We start from the raw sequence: 15,942 nt of genomic DNA, 5'->3' as shown, positions 1-15,942 counted from the left end.
CCAATATCATCAACATTAACAGAAATAAACACTTGAAATAGATCACTCTGTAATGACTCTATATAATATATGAGTTTTACTTTTTGTATTGAAGAACTGAAATCAATTAACTTTTTGATGATATTCTAATTTAGTGAGATGCACCTGTATGTTGGGAGCCGCTGCTGCCGTATGTAACCCTATTACTGCAACTACTGTGTGGTACAAAAACAGCGCTCCTCTTACTGCTCCCCATAATAATGCCACCACCGTGTCCCTTACATAATAATACTGTATAACGGGAGTAGTGGAACCACTGTGCTGTGACCCGAGGAGAGTCGGGACGGGTGTGGCTAGGAGCTACACCAAGACTGACATGGCAGCTGACCCCCAAGGAACAGGGGCTGGAACGGCCATGAAGGGAAAGTTCAGCTGGTACAGGGAGGCACGGCAGGAACCCAGGAGTGGCAGGTGCTGGCGGACACAGCTTGTAGACAGGCAGGTACTGGGTGATGCAGGCAGGTGCGGCTGGTATACAGGTGGGCACAGGCAGGTGCAGGCTGGTACTGCTGGTATACAGGAGGGCACAGGCAGCTACAGGTAGGGACGAATGATACAGGCGGGTATGGCTGATATACAGGTGGGCACAGGCAGGTGCAGACAGGTACTGCTGGTATACAGGAGGGCACAGGCAGCTACAGGCAGGGATGACTGATACATGAAGGAATGGCTGGTATGCAGGTGGGCACAGGCAGGAACAGCTGGTATGCAGCTGGGCACAGGCAGGTGCAGGCAGGAACGGCTGGTATACAGGTGGGCACAGGCAGGTGCAGCTGGAAGGCACAAGCAAGGACAGGCAGGAACGAGACAAGGACAAGCATGTATGGGCAAGGAATAACCAAAAGGGGATCTGACGACTAGCAAGCATGCAGGGAGCAGACTAACAACATTGCTTAGGCACGTCCCAACAGGTGGAGGTGCCTAACATAAAAAGTGTCTCCCAGCCATTGGTTGGGGACACTTTAGGAAGGCGCACACTGTCTATATAAGAGGGGAGGAGCATGCGCACGCACCATAAGCACAGTGCCCGGGGATCTGTGAGCCGTGTGCAGACCCCGAGCAGCAGCAGGAGGAGGACGAGCGGGACGGAGGCCGTGGCAGTGAGTAAGTCGGCGTCTCTGCTGGGGACGTGAAGGAACGTGCAGAGACTTGGGCACTACATAATGCCTCCCTTGTGCCCTCTAAATGGTAAATCTAAATACTATTTATACTATATGAAGGCCCTCCACAGTAGCCCCCCCCACTGTACAAGGTCCCCCCACAGTAGCCCCCACACTGTATGAGGGCCCCTTACAGTAAACCCTACAATGTATGAAGGGCCCTCATACTTTATGATGCCCCCACAGTCACACCACATGTTTTAATTAAAATAAGAAAGCATCATATAGTCACATAATCCAGGATCCTGATGAGTCCACTTAAAAATTTTTGTGCATGCTGATACAGTTAAGGGCAGGGGTAGCACTGGGTGGCCCCTCTGTGCACGGCGCCCGGGGCAACGTCCCCTATGTCTCCCTCGGTAGCTTAGCTACTGTGTTCTGGTGATGTATTCATGTACTTGTGGTGGTTCTGGTGCCTTATTCATGTATTGGTTGTTGTGCACATGTTCTGGCTGAGCCAGGCTCCGCTACCAACCTCTATGGCCACATCCCTTTGCTGTTCTCCACGTCGGGTTTTACAAGCTGCCTGGCGTGTCTCATCTCACTAGTCTTCTTATGGCCCAGTTAGACACACATCTGTAGTGGAGAGTGGAAGACACAAGTGGTAGGGACTATCCATATTAAAGGCACATCTTGATGTGATTGGATGGCATTTGCACTTTTTAATCAAAAAATGTTAACTAAATGTCTTACGTTTTTAACGTCTAAAGCAAGATTGGAGTTCATATATTCATTACTTGCAGTGTGCTGACGCATCGTGTATGAGAATTGGCCACATAGCATATTTGTGCATTAACTAAGTACCTTATCTTTTTAACGTTTACAGCAATAGTGGAGTCTATGAATTCATTACTTGCAGTGTACTGACAATATTGTGTATGTATAGACACACACCTGTGTCTTAGTATTGAGACTTATGTGCTCTGTTGCTGTTTAGAGTGCTTGACAATCCGTTCACATTGTGCATTCATCTTTGCAAAACTCTAGTGATCTACTGGTTAACCCCTTGTGTGCAACCTCCTGGTTAAGCCATTGGTTCAACTAAGAATCGCAAACTATTGTTGAACTGTGTTCATACTGTGCATTCATATCTGCAAAACTTCAAGGTTTCTTTACCTTTCTCTGTGAGCTGCTTTGGACTTGCTGTTTCCATTTTCATCTGCTCTCCTGGTTCTATGGCTTCCAGTGTGTCCAGGTGCCTGCTGATCCACGTGACCTCCAGGCTGTTGTGCCAATGCCCTGGGTCCGTGTGTCCCCCTTGACCTGCGGCTTCATGAATCCACCTCACTAGGTGTGCCTAACACTGATGTTGGTTCTGGTATTGCATTTATGCACTGATGATACTTCTTGTTATATATTCTTGTATTGATGATTGTTCTGGTACTTTATTCATGCACTGATTATGGTTCTGGTGATATAATAATGTACTAATGTTGGTTCTGGTATTGTATTTATGTCCTGAGGATAGTTTTGGTAATGTTTTCATGTACTGATGATGGTTCTGGTGGTGTATTCATGTAGTGATGGTGGTTATGATATTATATTCATGTTTTGGTGATGTTTTCATGTACTGATGATGGTTCTGGTGATGTATTAATGTACTCATGTTAGTTCTGGTGTTGTATTTATGTACTGATGCTAGTTCTGGTTATGTATTCATGTACTGATGATTCTTCTGATGCTGTATTCATGTACTGATGATGTACATCATGTATTCATGTACTGACGATGGTTCTGGTGATGTATTCATGTACTACTGTGGTTATGGTATTGTGTTCATTTACTGATCATAGTGCTAGTGATGTATTCATGTACTGATTGTGGTTCTGGTGCTGTATTCATGTGCTGATGATGGTTCTGGTGATGTATTAATGTACTGATAAAACCTAAGATAGAAACAAAATGAACATATACCCCGCTGTAAGTAAGTGAAAAACAATATTGCATATAAATAACATAGGGTACTTAGTAAACACTGTTTTTGATTAAAAAAAAGTGTAAAAGCCTTCCCGCCAGCGCTAAGGTGTACCCAATCGGGACAGTCCTAGCCTCTAGTATTAAAGCCTTACCATGTGTCAAAAATTACCTCACTGTGAATTAGGGCTGTGCAGGACCAGGACCCAACTATGGATACCCAGCAATGGAAAGCTATATAGACGTAATGACCAGCTCAAAAAAGGGAGGCCACACTGAGTGCAAGACCCTAAAGCAAAACCTAAAGCAATGAACTGGAATATAAGGTGATATACATGAAATGTGTAGGAACATGTTCACACTGGCCACCATACAGACAAAATGTAAGATAGAAACAGATTGAACATATACCCTGCTGTAAGTAAGAAAAAGCAATAGTGCATATAAATAACATAGGGTACTTATTAAACACTGTTTAAAAAAAAGTGTAAAACCCATCCCACCAGTGCCAAGGTGTACCCAATGACCTATAGTATTAGTATTAAACATTGGTTCTGGTATTGTATTTATGTACTGATGATAGTTCTGGTTATGTATTTATGCACTAATGATTGTTCTGGTGCTGTATTCATGTACTGATGATGGTTCTGGTCATGTATTCATGTACTGATGATGTGTGACAATGAGTCACTTCTCACAAACAAGCCTTGAGTCGGGATAATTGAGGAGTCCGAGGTCAATAGCCAGGAAGGTATGTCATAAACAGAGGGAAGAGACAAAGTCGTGGTCAGGTAACGGTCCAAGGTCAAAATACCAGGAGGATAGCAGATAAAAGCAAAGGAGTTAAACAGACGGATGGTCAGAATGAGGTCCAGGGTCAGGCAGCGATAAATCAATGAGCAAAATACAAGGCACAGAGTAAACCAACCACACTTAGCTGAAGCTACGGCTGATAGCTATCTGGAACTGCCAGCTCAGTTAAATAGCTGAGCAGTTATGGGAACTCAGAGCACCTGATGAGCGCTCAGCACCTCCCGGTCCCAGATTGGACGACCGAGCTGTCAATCACAACACAGACAGCTCAGCACTCCCTGCACCAAACTGGACAACCAAGCTGTCAATCACTGCACAGAAAGCTCATCACTGAGGGGTGGAATTGTTACAGATGGTTCTGGTGATGTATTCATGTACTGATGTTGGCTATGGTATTGTATTCATGTACTGATGATAGTTCTGATGATGTTTTCATGTATTGATTGTGGTTTTGGTGCTGTATTCATGTAGTGATGAATGTACTTCAGATACAAAAACCTTTGTATTTGAAGGCCCCTGTAACTGCCATTATGGCTTTCATGTGATTCTTAACCACATGAGACTATGGTTTGTCATACATACTGCAATAAAGTGGTGTAGTGATCAGAAAGTTGCAGACTCAAGTTTCATGAAGAAACTAAGAAAATAAAATACAAAATTATGAAACGGGTTTAAAAAAATGAAACAAAAAATGTTGAAAATGTTTATAAAAAGAAAGAAATTAAAAAAATAAACATATTTGGTATGGCCGCATGCGTAAAAGTTCAGACTATCAAAATTATCAATGAATAAAATTATCAAAATATATTTAGTTAATCTGAACAGTAAAGAGAAAAATATCGAAATGCCAGAATTGCGATTTTTTGGCTCCTCACCTCCATAAAAATATGCAACAAAATGTGATGAAAATGTTGTATGTATTACAAAACAGTACTGTTAAAAACGTCAGCTCACCACACAACAAAATAAGCCTCACGGAGCTGCATGGACAGAATAATAAAAATGGGGTGGATCTCAAAATTTCCAACTTAAACCAACAAACCAAATAAAAAAATAATGAAAGTTTGGCATCGCTATAATCGTACTGACCTGGATAATCAGGTTCAGAGGTTGTGAATCCTGTGAAAGTAAAACCCATGAAGGAATTGCTTTTATTCACTGCGGGTTTATATCAAAATCAGCCCTGAATGCTGGATAAAAGTCAAATAATGGACAGAAACGTTGTTATTCCTCATGTGCACACAAGACAGCTTATTCTGAGCACTCACCTGATTCACTTGAAGCCCAGAAATGTCATAGTCTGAAGTTACAGAAAATGCGTTTTTTTTCCTTTCTTTTCTTTTCAGATAAAAGAGTGAAAATTGATCATCCAGACAGCAAGTATCACGATCACTATTGTAAAGGCAATACCAATAATGGCCACAAGATGTCCCTAGAGTCTCTGCAAAGTGACACTGCAAATCTCAGCAAGTGCAGACTGAATTCTTTTAGTTTAGACCAGACATTGACCGGTCACATTGGGGTTTTTACACAATGAAAATCTGCAAAGTGCAGCACCTTAAGGATTAAAAGTTCATAGACCCCCTAAAAATGGCCTCTACTGTATGACCTGTTAGAAGAAGATGAATTTAGGTGGCATTTCCCTTTAAGAAGAAATTCTATTCATGGAATTAAACTTGCATTCTAATGCTTAGTCAGTACTTGTGTCCATTTATGTGGTGGAGGGCCATTTAGCCCCCCATAGGCACCAGAGCAACGTATGACTACTATCTCTGCACCCATACGTTTACACCCCTATATGTACACTCCTCTATGTACACCCCTATATGTACACCCTTTTTGTACACCCATATATGTACACCCCTATATGAACACCCCTATATGTTCACCCTTTATGTACACTCCTATATGTACCCCCTTTATGTACACCCCTATATGTACACTCCTATATGTACCCCCTTTATGTACACTCCTATATGTACCCCCTTTATGTACACTCCTATATGTACCCCCTTTATGTACACTCCTATATGTACACCCCTTTATGTACGCTCCTATATGTACACCCTTTATGTACACCCCTATATGTACACCCCTTTATGTACACCCCTATATGTACAGTACACCCTTTATGTACACTCCTATATGTACCCCCTTTATGTACACCCCTATATGTACACCCCTTTATGTACGCTCCTATATGTACACTCCTATATGTACCCCCTTTATGTACACTCCTATATGTACCCCCTTTATGTACACTCCTATATGTACCCCCTTTATGTACACTCCTATATGTACACCCCTTTATGTACGCTCCTATATGTACACCCTTTATGTACACCCCTATATGTACACCCCTTTATGTACACCCCTATATGTACACCCTTTATGTACACTCCTATATGTACCCCCTTTATGTACACCCCTATATGTACACCCCTTTATGTACGCTCCTATATGTACACCCCTAAATGTACACCCCCATATGTTCACCCTTTATGTACACTCCTATATGTACACCCTTTATGTACAGTCCTATATGTACCCCTATATGTACACCCCTATATGTACACCCATTTATGTACACTCCTATATGTACACCCCTAAATGTACACTCCTATATGTACACCCTATATGTGCACTCCTATATGTACACCCTTTATGTACACCCCTAAATGTACACTCCTATATGTACACCCTATATGTACACCCCTAAATGTACACTCCTATATGTACACCCTATATGTACACCCCTATATGTACACTCCTATATGTACACCCTATATGTACACCCCTAAATGTACACTCCTATATGTACACTCCTATATGTACACCCCTAAATGTACACTCCTATATGTACACCCTATATGTACACCCTTTATGTACACCCCTAAATGTACACCCCTCTATGTACACCCCCTATATGTACACCCCTATATGAACACACTTATATGTACACCCCTAAATGTACACCCCTCTATGTACACCCCCTATATGTACACCCTTTATGTACACACCCTTTATGTACACCCCTATATGTACACCCCTTTATGTACACTCCTTTATGTACACTCCTTTATGTACACTCCTATATGTACCCCCCTATATGTACACCCCTTTATGTGCACTCCTATATATTCACCCTTTATGTACACCCCTATATGTACACCCCTTTATGTACACCCCTATATGTACACCCTTTATGTACACTCCTATATGTACCCCCTTTATGTACACCCCTATATGTACACCCCTTTATGTACGCTCCTATATGTACACCCCTAAATGTACACCCCCATATGTTCACCCTTTATGTACACTCCTATATGTACACTCCTATATGTACACCCTTTATGTACAGTCCTATATGTACCCCTATATGTACACCCCTATATGTACACCTATTTATGTACACTCCTATATGTACACCCCTAAATGTACACTCCTATATGTACACCCTATATGTGCACTCCTATATGTACACCCTTTATGTACACCCCTAAATGTACACTCCTATATGTACACCCTATATGTACACCCCTAAATGTACACTCCTATATGTACACCCTATATGTACACCCCTATATGTACACTCCTATATGTACACCCTATATGTACACCCCTAAATGTACACTCCTATATGTACACTCCTATATGTACACCCTTTATGTACACACCCTTTATGTACACCCCTATATGAACACGCCTATATGTTCACCCTTTATGTACACTCCTATATGTACACCCCTTTATGTACACTCCTTTATGTACACTCCTTTATGTACACTCCTATATGTACCCCCCTATATGTACACCCCTTTATGTACACTCCTATATGTTCACCCTTTATGTACACTCCTATATGTACACCCCTTTATGTACACTCCTATATGTACACTCCTTTATGTACACTCCTTTATGTACACTCCTATATGTACCCCCCTATATGTACACCCCTTTATGTACACTCCTATATGTACACCTCTTTATGTGCACTCCTATATGTACACCCCTTTATGTACACTCCTATATATTCACCCTTTATGTACACCTCTATATGCACACTCCTATATGTACACCCCTATATGTACCCCCTACATGTACACCCCTATATGTACACCCTATATGTGCACTCCTATATGTACACCCTTTATGTACACTCCTATATATTCACCCTTTATGTACACCCCTATATGTACACCCCTTTATGTACACTCCTAAATATTCACCCTTTATGTACACCCCTATATGTTCACCCTTTATGTACACCCCTATATATTCACCCTTTATGTACACCCCTATATGTTCACCCTTTATGTACACTCCTATATGTACACCCCTAAATGTACACCCCTTTATGTACACTCATATATGTACACCCTTTATGTACACTCCTATATATTCACCCTTTATGTACACCCCTATATGTACACCCCTAAATGTACACTCCTATATGTACACCCTATATGTGCACTCCTATATGTACACCCCTTTATGTACACTCCTATATATTCACCCTTTATGTACACTCCTATATGTCCACCCCTAAATGTACACTCCTATATGTACACCCTATATGTGCACTCCTATATGTACACCCTATATGTGCACTCCTATATGTACACCCTATATGTGCACTCCTATATGTACACCCTATATGTGCACTCCTATATGTACACCCCTTTATGTACACTCCTATATGTACACCCTATATGTGCACTCCTATATGTACACCCCTAAATGTACACTCCTATATGTACACCCTATATGTGCACTCCTATATGTACACCCTATATGTGCACTCCTATATGTACACCCCTTTATGTACACTCCTATATGTACACCCTATATGTGCACTCCTATATGTACACCCCTAAATGTACACTCCTATATGTACACCCTATATGTGCACTCCTATATGTACACCCCTTTATGTACATTCCTATGTGTACACCCTTTATGTACACCCCTATATATTCACCCTTTATGTACACCCCTATATATTCACCCTTTATGTACACCCCTATATGTACACCCCTATATATTCACCCTTTATGTACACCCCTATATGTACACCCCTTTATGTACACTCCTATATATTCACCCTTTATGTACACTCCTATATGTACACCCTATATGTGCACTCCTATATGTACACCCTATATGTGCACTCCTATATGTACACCCCTTTATGTACACTCCTATATATTCACCCTTTATGTACACTCCTATATGTCCACCCCTAAATGTACACTCCTATATGTACACCCTATATGTGCACTCCTATATGTACACCCCTTTATGTACACTCCTATATGTACACCCTATATGTGCACTCCTATATGTACAACCCTAAATGTACACTCCTATATGTACACCCTATATATGCACTCCTATATGTACACCCTATATGTGCACTCCTATATGTACACCCCTTTATGTACACTCCTATATGTACACCCTATATGTGCACTCCTATATGTACACCCCTAAATGTACACTCCTATATGTACACCCTATATGTGCACTCCTATATGTACACCCTATATGTGCACTCCTATATGTACACCCCTTTATGTACACTCCTATATGTACACCCTATATGTGCACTCCTATATGTACACCCTTAAATGTACACTCCTATATGTACACCCCTATATGTACACCCCTTTATGTACACTCCTATATGTACACCCTTTATGTACACCCCTATATATTCACCCTTTATGTACACCCCTATATATTCACCCTTTATGTACACCCCTATATGTACACCCCTTTATGTACACTCCTATATATTCACCCTTTATGTACACCCCTATATGTACACCCCTTTATGTACACCCCTATATGTTCACTCCTTTATGTACACTCCTATATGTACACTCCTATATGTTCACTCCTTTATGTACACCCTTTATGTACACCCTTTATGTACACTCCTATATGTACACTACTATATGTACACTCCTATATGTACACCCTTTATGTGCACTCCTATATATTCACCCTTTATGTACACCCCTATATGTACACCCCTTTATGTACACTCCTATATGTACACCCTTTATGTACACCCTTTATGTACAGTCCTATATATTCACCCTTTATGTACACTCCTATATATTCACCCTTTATGTACACTCCTATATGTTCACCCCTAAATGTACACCCCATATGTACACCCTTTATGTGTACTCCTCTATGTACACTACTATATGTACACTCCTATATGTACACCCTTTATGTACACTCCTATATCTTCACCCTTTATGTACACCCCTATATGTACACCCCTTTATGTACACCCCTATATGTTCACTCCTTTATGTACACTCCTATATGTACACTCCTATATGTTCACTCCTTTATGTACACCCCTTTATGTACACTCCGATATGTACACCCTTTATGTACACCCCTATATGTACACTCCTATATGTACACCCATTATGTGCACTCCTATATATTCACCCTTTATGTACACTCCTATATGTACACCCTTTATGTACACTCCTATATATTCACCCTTTATGTACACTCCTATATATTCACCCTTTATGTACACTCCTATATGTACACCCTTTATGTACACTCCTATATATTCACCCTTTATGTACACTCCTATATATTCACCCTTTATGTACACTCCTATATGTTCACCCCTAAATGTACACCCTCATATGTACACCCTTTATGTGTACTCCTCTATGTACACTCCTCTATGTACACTCCTATATGTTCACTCCTTTATGTACACCCCTTTATGTACACTCCTATATGTACACCCTTTATGTACACCCCTATATGTACACTCCTATATGTACACCCATTATGTGCACTCCAATATATTCACCCTTTATGTACACTCCTATATGTACACCCTTTATGTACACTCCTATATATTCACCCTTTATGTACACTCCTATATGTTCACCCCTAAATGTACACCCTCATATGTACACCCTTTATGTGTACTCCTCTATGTACACTCCTCTATGTACACTCCTATATGTTCACTCCTTTATGTACACCCCTTTATGTACACTCCTATATGTACACCCTTTATGTACACCCCTATATGTACACTCCTATATGTACACCCATTATGTGCACTCCAATATATTCACCCTTTATGTACACTCCTATATGTACACCCTTTATGTACACTCCTATATATTCACCCTTTATGTACACTCCTATATATTCACCCTTTATGTACACTCCTATATGTTCACCCTTAAATGTACACCCTTTATGTGTACTCCTCTATGTACACTACTATATGTACACTCCTATATGTACACCCCTATATGTACACCCCTAAATGTACACTCCTATATGTACACCCTTTATGTGCACCCTTTATGTGCACTCCTATATATTCACCCTTTATGTACACCCCTATATGTACACCCCTTTATGTACACTCCTATATGTTCACTCCTTTATGTACACCCCTATATGTACACCCCTTTATGTACACTCCTATATGTACACTCCTTTATGTACACCCCTATATGTACACCCCTTTATGTACACTCCTATATGTACACTCCTTTATGTACACTCCTATATGTACACCCTTTATGTACACCCCTATATGTACACCCATATATGTACACCCATTATGTACACTCCTATATATTCACCCTTTATGTACACTCCTATATATACACCCTTTATGTACACTCCTATATATTAACCCTTTATGTACACTCCTATATATTCACCCTTTATGTACACTCCTATATGTACACCCTTTATGTACACTCCTATATATTCACCCTTTATGTACACTCCTATATGTTCACCCCTAAATGTACACTCCTATATGTACACCCTTTATGTGCACTCCTATATATTCACCCTTTATGTACACTCCTATATGTACACCCTTTATGTACACTCCTATATATTCACCCTTTATGTACACTCCTATATGTACACCCCTAAATGTTCACTCCTTTATGTACATCCCTATATGTACACCCTTTATGTACACTCCTATATGTACCCCCTATATGTACACTCCTATATGTACACCCATGTACAGGACAGTGTCACTGGGGGAATCTTGCCAATGACAGGAGATGTCTCACCATTACCGTCTGCACCTGGCAGGAAGTCGTTAGTATAAAGGAAATGGCACTTACTTATTTCTGTCTCCTTCTAGGCCGATCACACTATGTGCAGTTTCCTACTGAGCCAAGAGGATGTGATATATTTTACGTGACCACATGAAAGTCACAAGCGTGATGGTGTCTACACTTTGGTGTTGAGCACATTATATTTTAGATTTGGGGGTTATTTGTTTTTTTTTTTTTTAGAGAAAAATAAGGGTTGTCTTATCATAAATGAGGCTCCTTCTCCTGAACAAAAAACTCATGAACCAAGAGCACCAAACACCACAAAACAAGAAAGTGACTTCAAAAAAGGCAAATGATGAATCAGGCACCGAGTGTAAATAAAGGACAAGTAGGAGGATCAAGGTAAAACAACTCAAATTCTCTATTCAGTCCCAATGGTTTGTAATGGAACGCCTCTTATAATAATAATCTTTTTATTTATATAGCCTCTTTTCTGCTGAACCCCGCATGCTCCCATCCATATACTTATCTCAGATATAGTGCGTACCACATTGCCCGTATTCAGTACATGTACGCAGAAATTTTGGCACACACTGCACCAATTTTGGTGCTCCATTCTTCTATTTCAAGGAGAAATGTCACCAAGTGAAAAGTGTCCAGTTTTCGCTCTTATCTTACTCCTGCTTTTCTCCTGAGTATTCTGCTTTTTTCTTTTTTTTAAATACGCCACACGGTTCTGGAGATATGGGCCTTTTTATTTACTGCTAGTTTTTATGGTCTTTACAAGAGGGGTGTGGCTGACAGGCTCGTTATGCAGAACAGCCTAAAGACACACCCCCAAGAGAATCCTGTGACCACGCCCTCTTTGTAAAGACCGTAAAAATGAACACTAAATAAAAAAGCCCATATCTCTGGAACCGTATGACGGATTTTAAAAAAGAAAAAAGCGGAATACCCATTGGATCAGCAAGAATAAAACTGAAAACAAAAACTGGACACTTTTGATCTGGTGACAGATCCCCTTTAAGTTACCCTGCATGCATAGCAAATGGCACAGACCCGTCACTCTACTTTCTATGCCCGCTGGCATTCTATACTTTCTTGCTCCATCACAGCCTGATCCCTTCACCTTACCATGGAATATGAGATGATTGATTAACTTACTTTAGTAAGAGTGTTTTTTCACACTAATTGCTAAGCTTATTATGGTATAAGTGTATGCTTATTTAACAGATGTGATGACTTGCTTGACAAGATTACCACATGGTAATTCCTTAGTAGCCCTCTGAGAGGTCTCCACCATAGACTTTCTCTTATTTCAGTAGTTACTTCAAACTTGAGATCAGATCAATTCCTTACACCTCCTTTCTGCTCATTCTCCTGGATTTCATCCTCTTTAGCTCTGGGCTCCTTAATTCGAAGAGGACCTGAGTCAGGATCTAGTAGGGTAAGGAAGAGTCCATCAACTGTTCTGAAGGTGAAGGTTCCCTCGGCCAGAGCTTTTAGGACATCTCTTGTTTGCATGGAGGTCTTTGTGGCAGATTTTACACCTAGTACGTTGGTTTTGTTGTCTTTTAGTTTTTTTGGGGTTTTTTTGTTTATGGTTTTTGAGGGTTTGTTTTAGGGGGGGTCGTATTTCTCTTCCATATTGCTGGGTATATAAGATGCTATCAATGTCTGCTTGGTAGGGGTCTGTGAGTTTTGAGAACGAAGGGGCAACAGTAGCGGGAGAGCTAAAGAGAGCTCACATCAGGATTCATAAAATGTCTATACTCCAATATTGGCTATGGAGGAAGTTGTGCGACTGTGACTTTCACTTCTTGGTTCTATTTGTTGACAGGACACCCTGAAATATGAGCGACTGTGAACCCAATAATGCAGCTGTGACGTCCTCCCATTAAAGTGACTAATACAATTAGCCAATGATATAATAATATAATGCTCCTTCTTAGTTGTTACTGTCCGCAGCAACTTGCTGATGGTTTCCAAGTATATTGTAAAAACAAGGACTTCTTACGGCCTTCTTGCCTCGTGTCTGCTCTCTGCCTTCTGATTGTGTGCTTGTCTTTGGCGGCCACATGGTTTCGCTCTGAGTTTTCATGTCCTCTTTTCCTTACGTCATAGGAGAGTACACAAGTTCGCCTTCCTCCGAATATTCTCCCTCAGGTCATTCCTCTGGAGCTGCTTTCCTGCTAAGACCCCTGTGAGGCAGTGACCGGGCTCGTATACGAGGGACGTTATATATCCCCCAGAATGTGTACAGAGACCTATTAAATCCATTGGAGTGCATTGCAGTCACAGACACAGCTGCGGCTGCAATGCAGGAATGAAGGTGAGCATTGACCTGGTCAGGCTATCTGGCTAAGGCAGATTAAGTAAAACCCGGCAGGGCCTTTATTTCTTGGAGGAGGCTACAGGAAGGCAGTGGGGCGGCCTCCTCCCTCCAACCCGGGTTTTCCAGTGGCTCTTGCCACAGGTCCTTTAAAAACCCTGCACTAAGGATTAGTGTTGGTCAGTGTTGGAACCTGCTAGAAGCATAGCAGGGAAGCTCAGCAGGATTGAGTGTGGCTGAACCCACGCCTGGGAAGACTCTGCACCCGTCAGGCTCTGCACCCGTCAGGCTCTGCACCCGTCAGGCTCTGCGCCACCCGGTGTGGCCATTGCCCATGGCAACCGTTGTTTAAGGACTCACGTTAACCCGGCTGCGAACCGGAGGACTTTTCTGTTTACCCGTGAGTTGCTGAATAAAGCTGTTTATGTTGGACTTGCTTGGGTCACTGCCTCAGTTACTGCACGGTGTGAACACCGCCGCCTTACACCCCCTATACGGTGAAGGCCAGATTCCCTTCCATGGACTCTATTTTAAAGGAAATGTATCTACAGAAAATGACCCATTTTTTAAATCTGTTTTTTATGTTACAAATATTTTTTATTTCATTTTTTTTCTTCAAATTTACAGATTATTTTCCATATGAAAAAAATCAGATACCTTGCAATTTTTAAAGTGGACATTAGGATTTAGAATAGAATATAATAGGAGGAGAGGTCCAGCTCCACAGACATAAAAATCTTCCTTATTGGGACATGTTAAAATTCCAAATAACATCCACATCGGCTTATTGTTCCAAGCCGATCTGGATGTTATTTGGAATGTTAACATTTACCAAAAAAGATTTTTATTTCCGTGGATCTGGATGTCTCCACCTTGCTTTCGTAATTTTTGAAAGGTTTGTTAAAAAGCCATTGCTTCTTCACGTTCCAAAAAAACAAAGCTGTTGCTACTCCTAAAACAATGGAATTATTTGGATGGTTTGTTAAAAGGCATTGCTTCTTCATTTTCCCAAAAAAAAAAAAGTTGTTGCTATTCCCAAAAAAAGGGCATTTTTTGGATTGTTTGTTAAAAAGCCATTGCTTCTTCACTTTTCAAAAAAGAAAGCTGTTGCTACTCCCCAAAAAAGGGCAATTTTTTGGATGGTTTGTTGAAAGGCATTGCTTTTTCATTGGACATACTGTCCTTGTGCAGTGAGCAAAAAAAATTCCATTTTCTGTTTTAAAAGTTATTGCTGCCTCCAAAAAAATGTACAAGTTTGTTCTCACAGCTGAAATAAGCCATGCTTTCTTTATCATCTTGTTTCACCCACCAAAACTGAAACACAAGTTTTCTTTCACATTTTTTAGCAAACCTTAGTGCTGCAAAAAAATTAAAAATTGTCACAAATGCTATCTGTGCCCTGGACTAGAGCTTCATGTTGCTTCTTCATTAGCCGTACTGTCTGGGACATGTTGCTTCCCCATTGCTTATTCACTTTACGAATAAACACCAATAAAAGATGCAAAGCCATTGCTTCTTCCATTTCCAAACCTGTTCTGGCACCGCAAAAAGGGATAATTATTGGACCACCGCTTCTTAAAAAGCCATGGCT

The 15,942-nt window shown here is 40.9% G+C and overlaps 1 long non-coding RNA gene across 1 annotated transcript; it reads left to right on the top strand.

The window, feature by feature from the left end:
* The first annotated feature begins 1,056 nt into the window (after positions 1-1,056).
* LOC141165342 (uncharacterized) lies at positions 1,057-12,416 on the top strand. The gene is made up of 3 exons (XR_012251146.1): positions 1,057-1,227; positions 5,273-5,302; positions 12,260-12,416. It is a non-coding gene; the product is annotated as an uncharacterized lncRNA (long non-coding RNA).
* The last annotated feature ends 3,526 nt before the right edge of the window (positions 12,417-15,942 follow it).

The sequence above is a fragment of the Phyllobates terribilis genome, unplaced genomic scaffold (assembly GCF_046119375.1).
Source record: "Phyllobates terribilis strain yellow unplaced genomic scaffold, ASM4611937v1 Scaffold_11__3_contigs__length_659146591, whole genome shotgun sequence".
Lineage (NCBI taxonomy): Eukaryota > Metazoa > Chordata > Amphibia > Anura > Dendrobatidae > Phyllobates > Phyllobates terribilis.
Note: the sequence above shows the minus strand (reverse complement) of the source record. Positions and strands in the feature narration are given on the sequence as shown.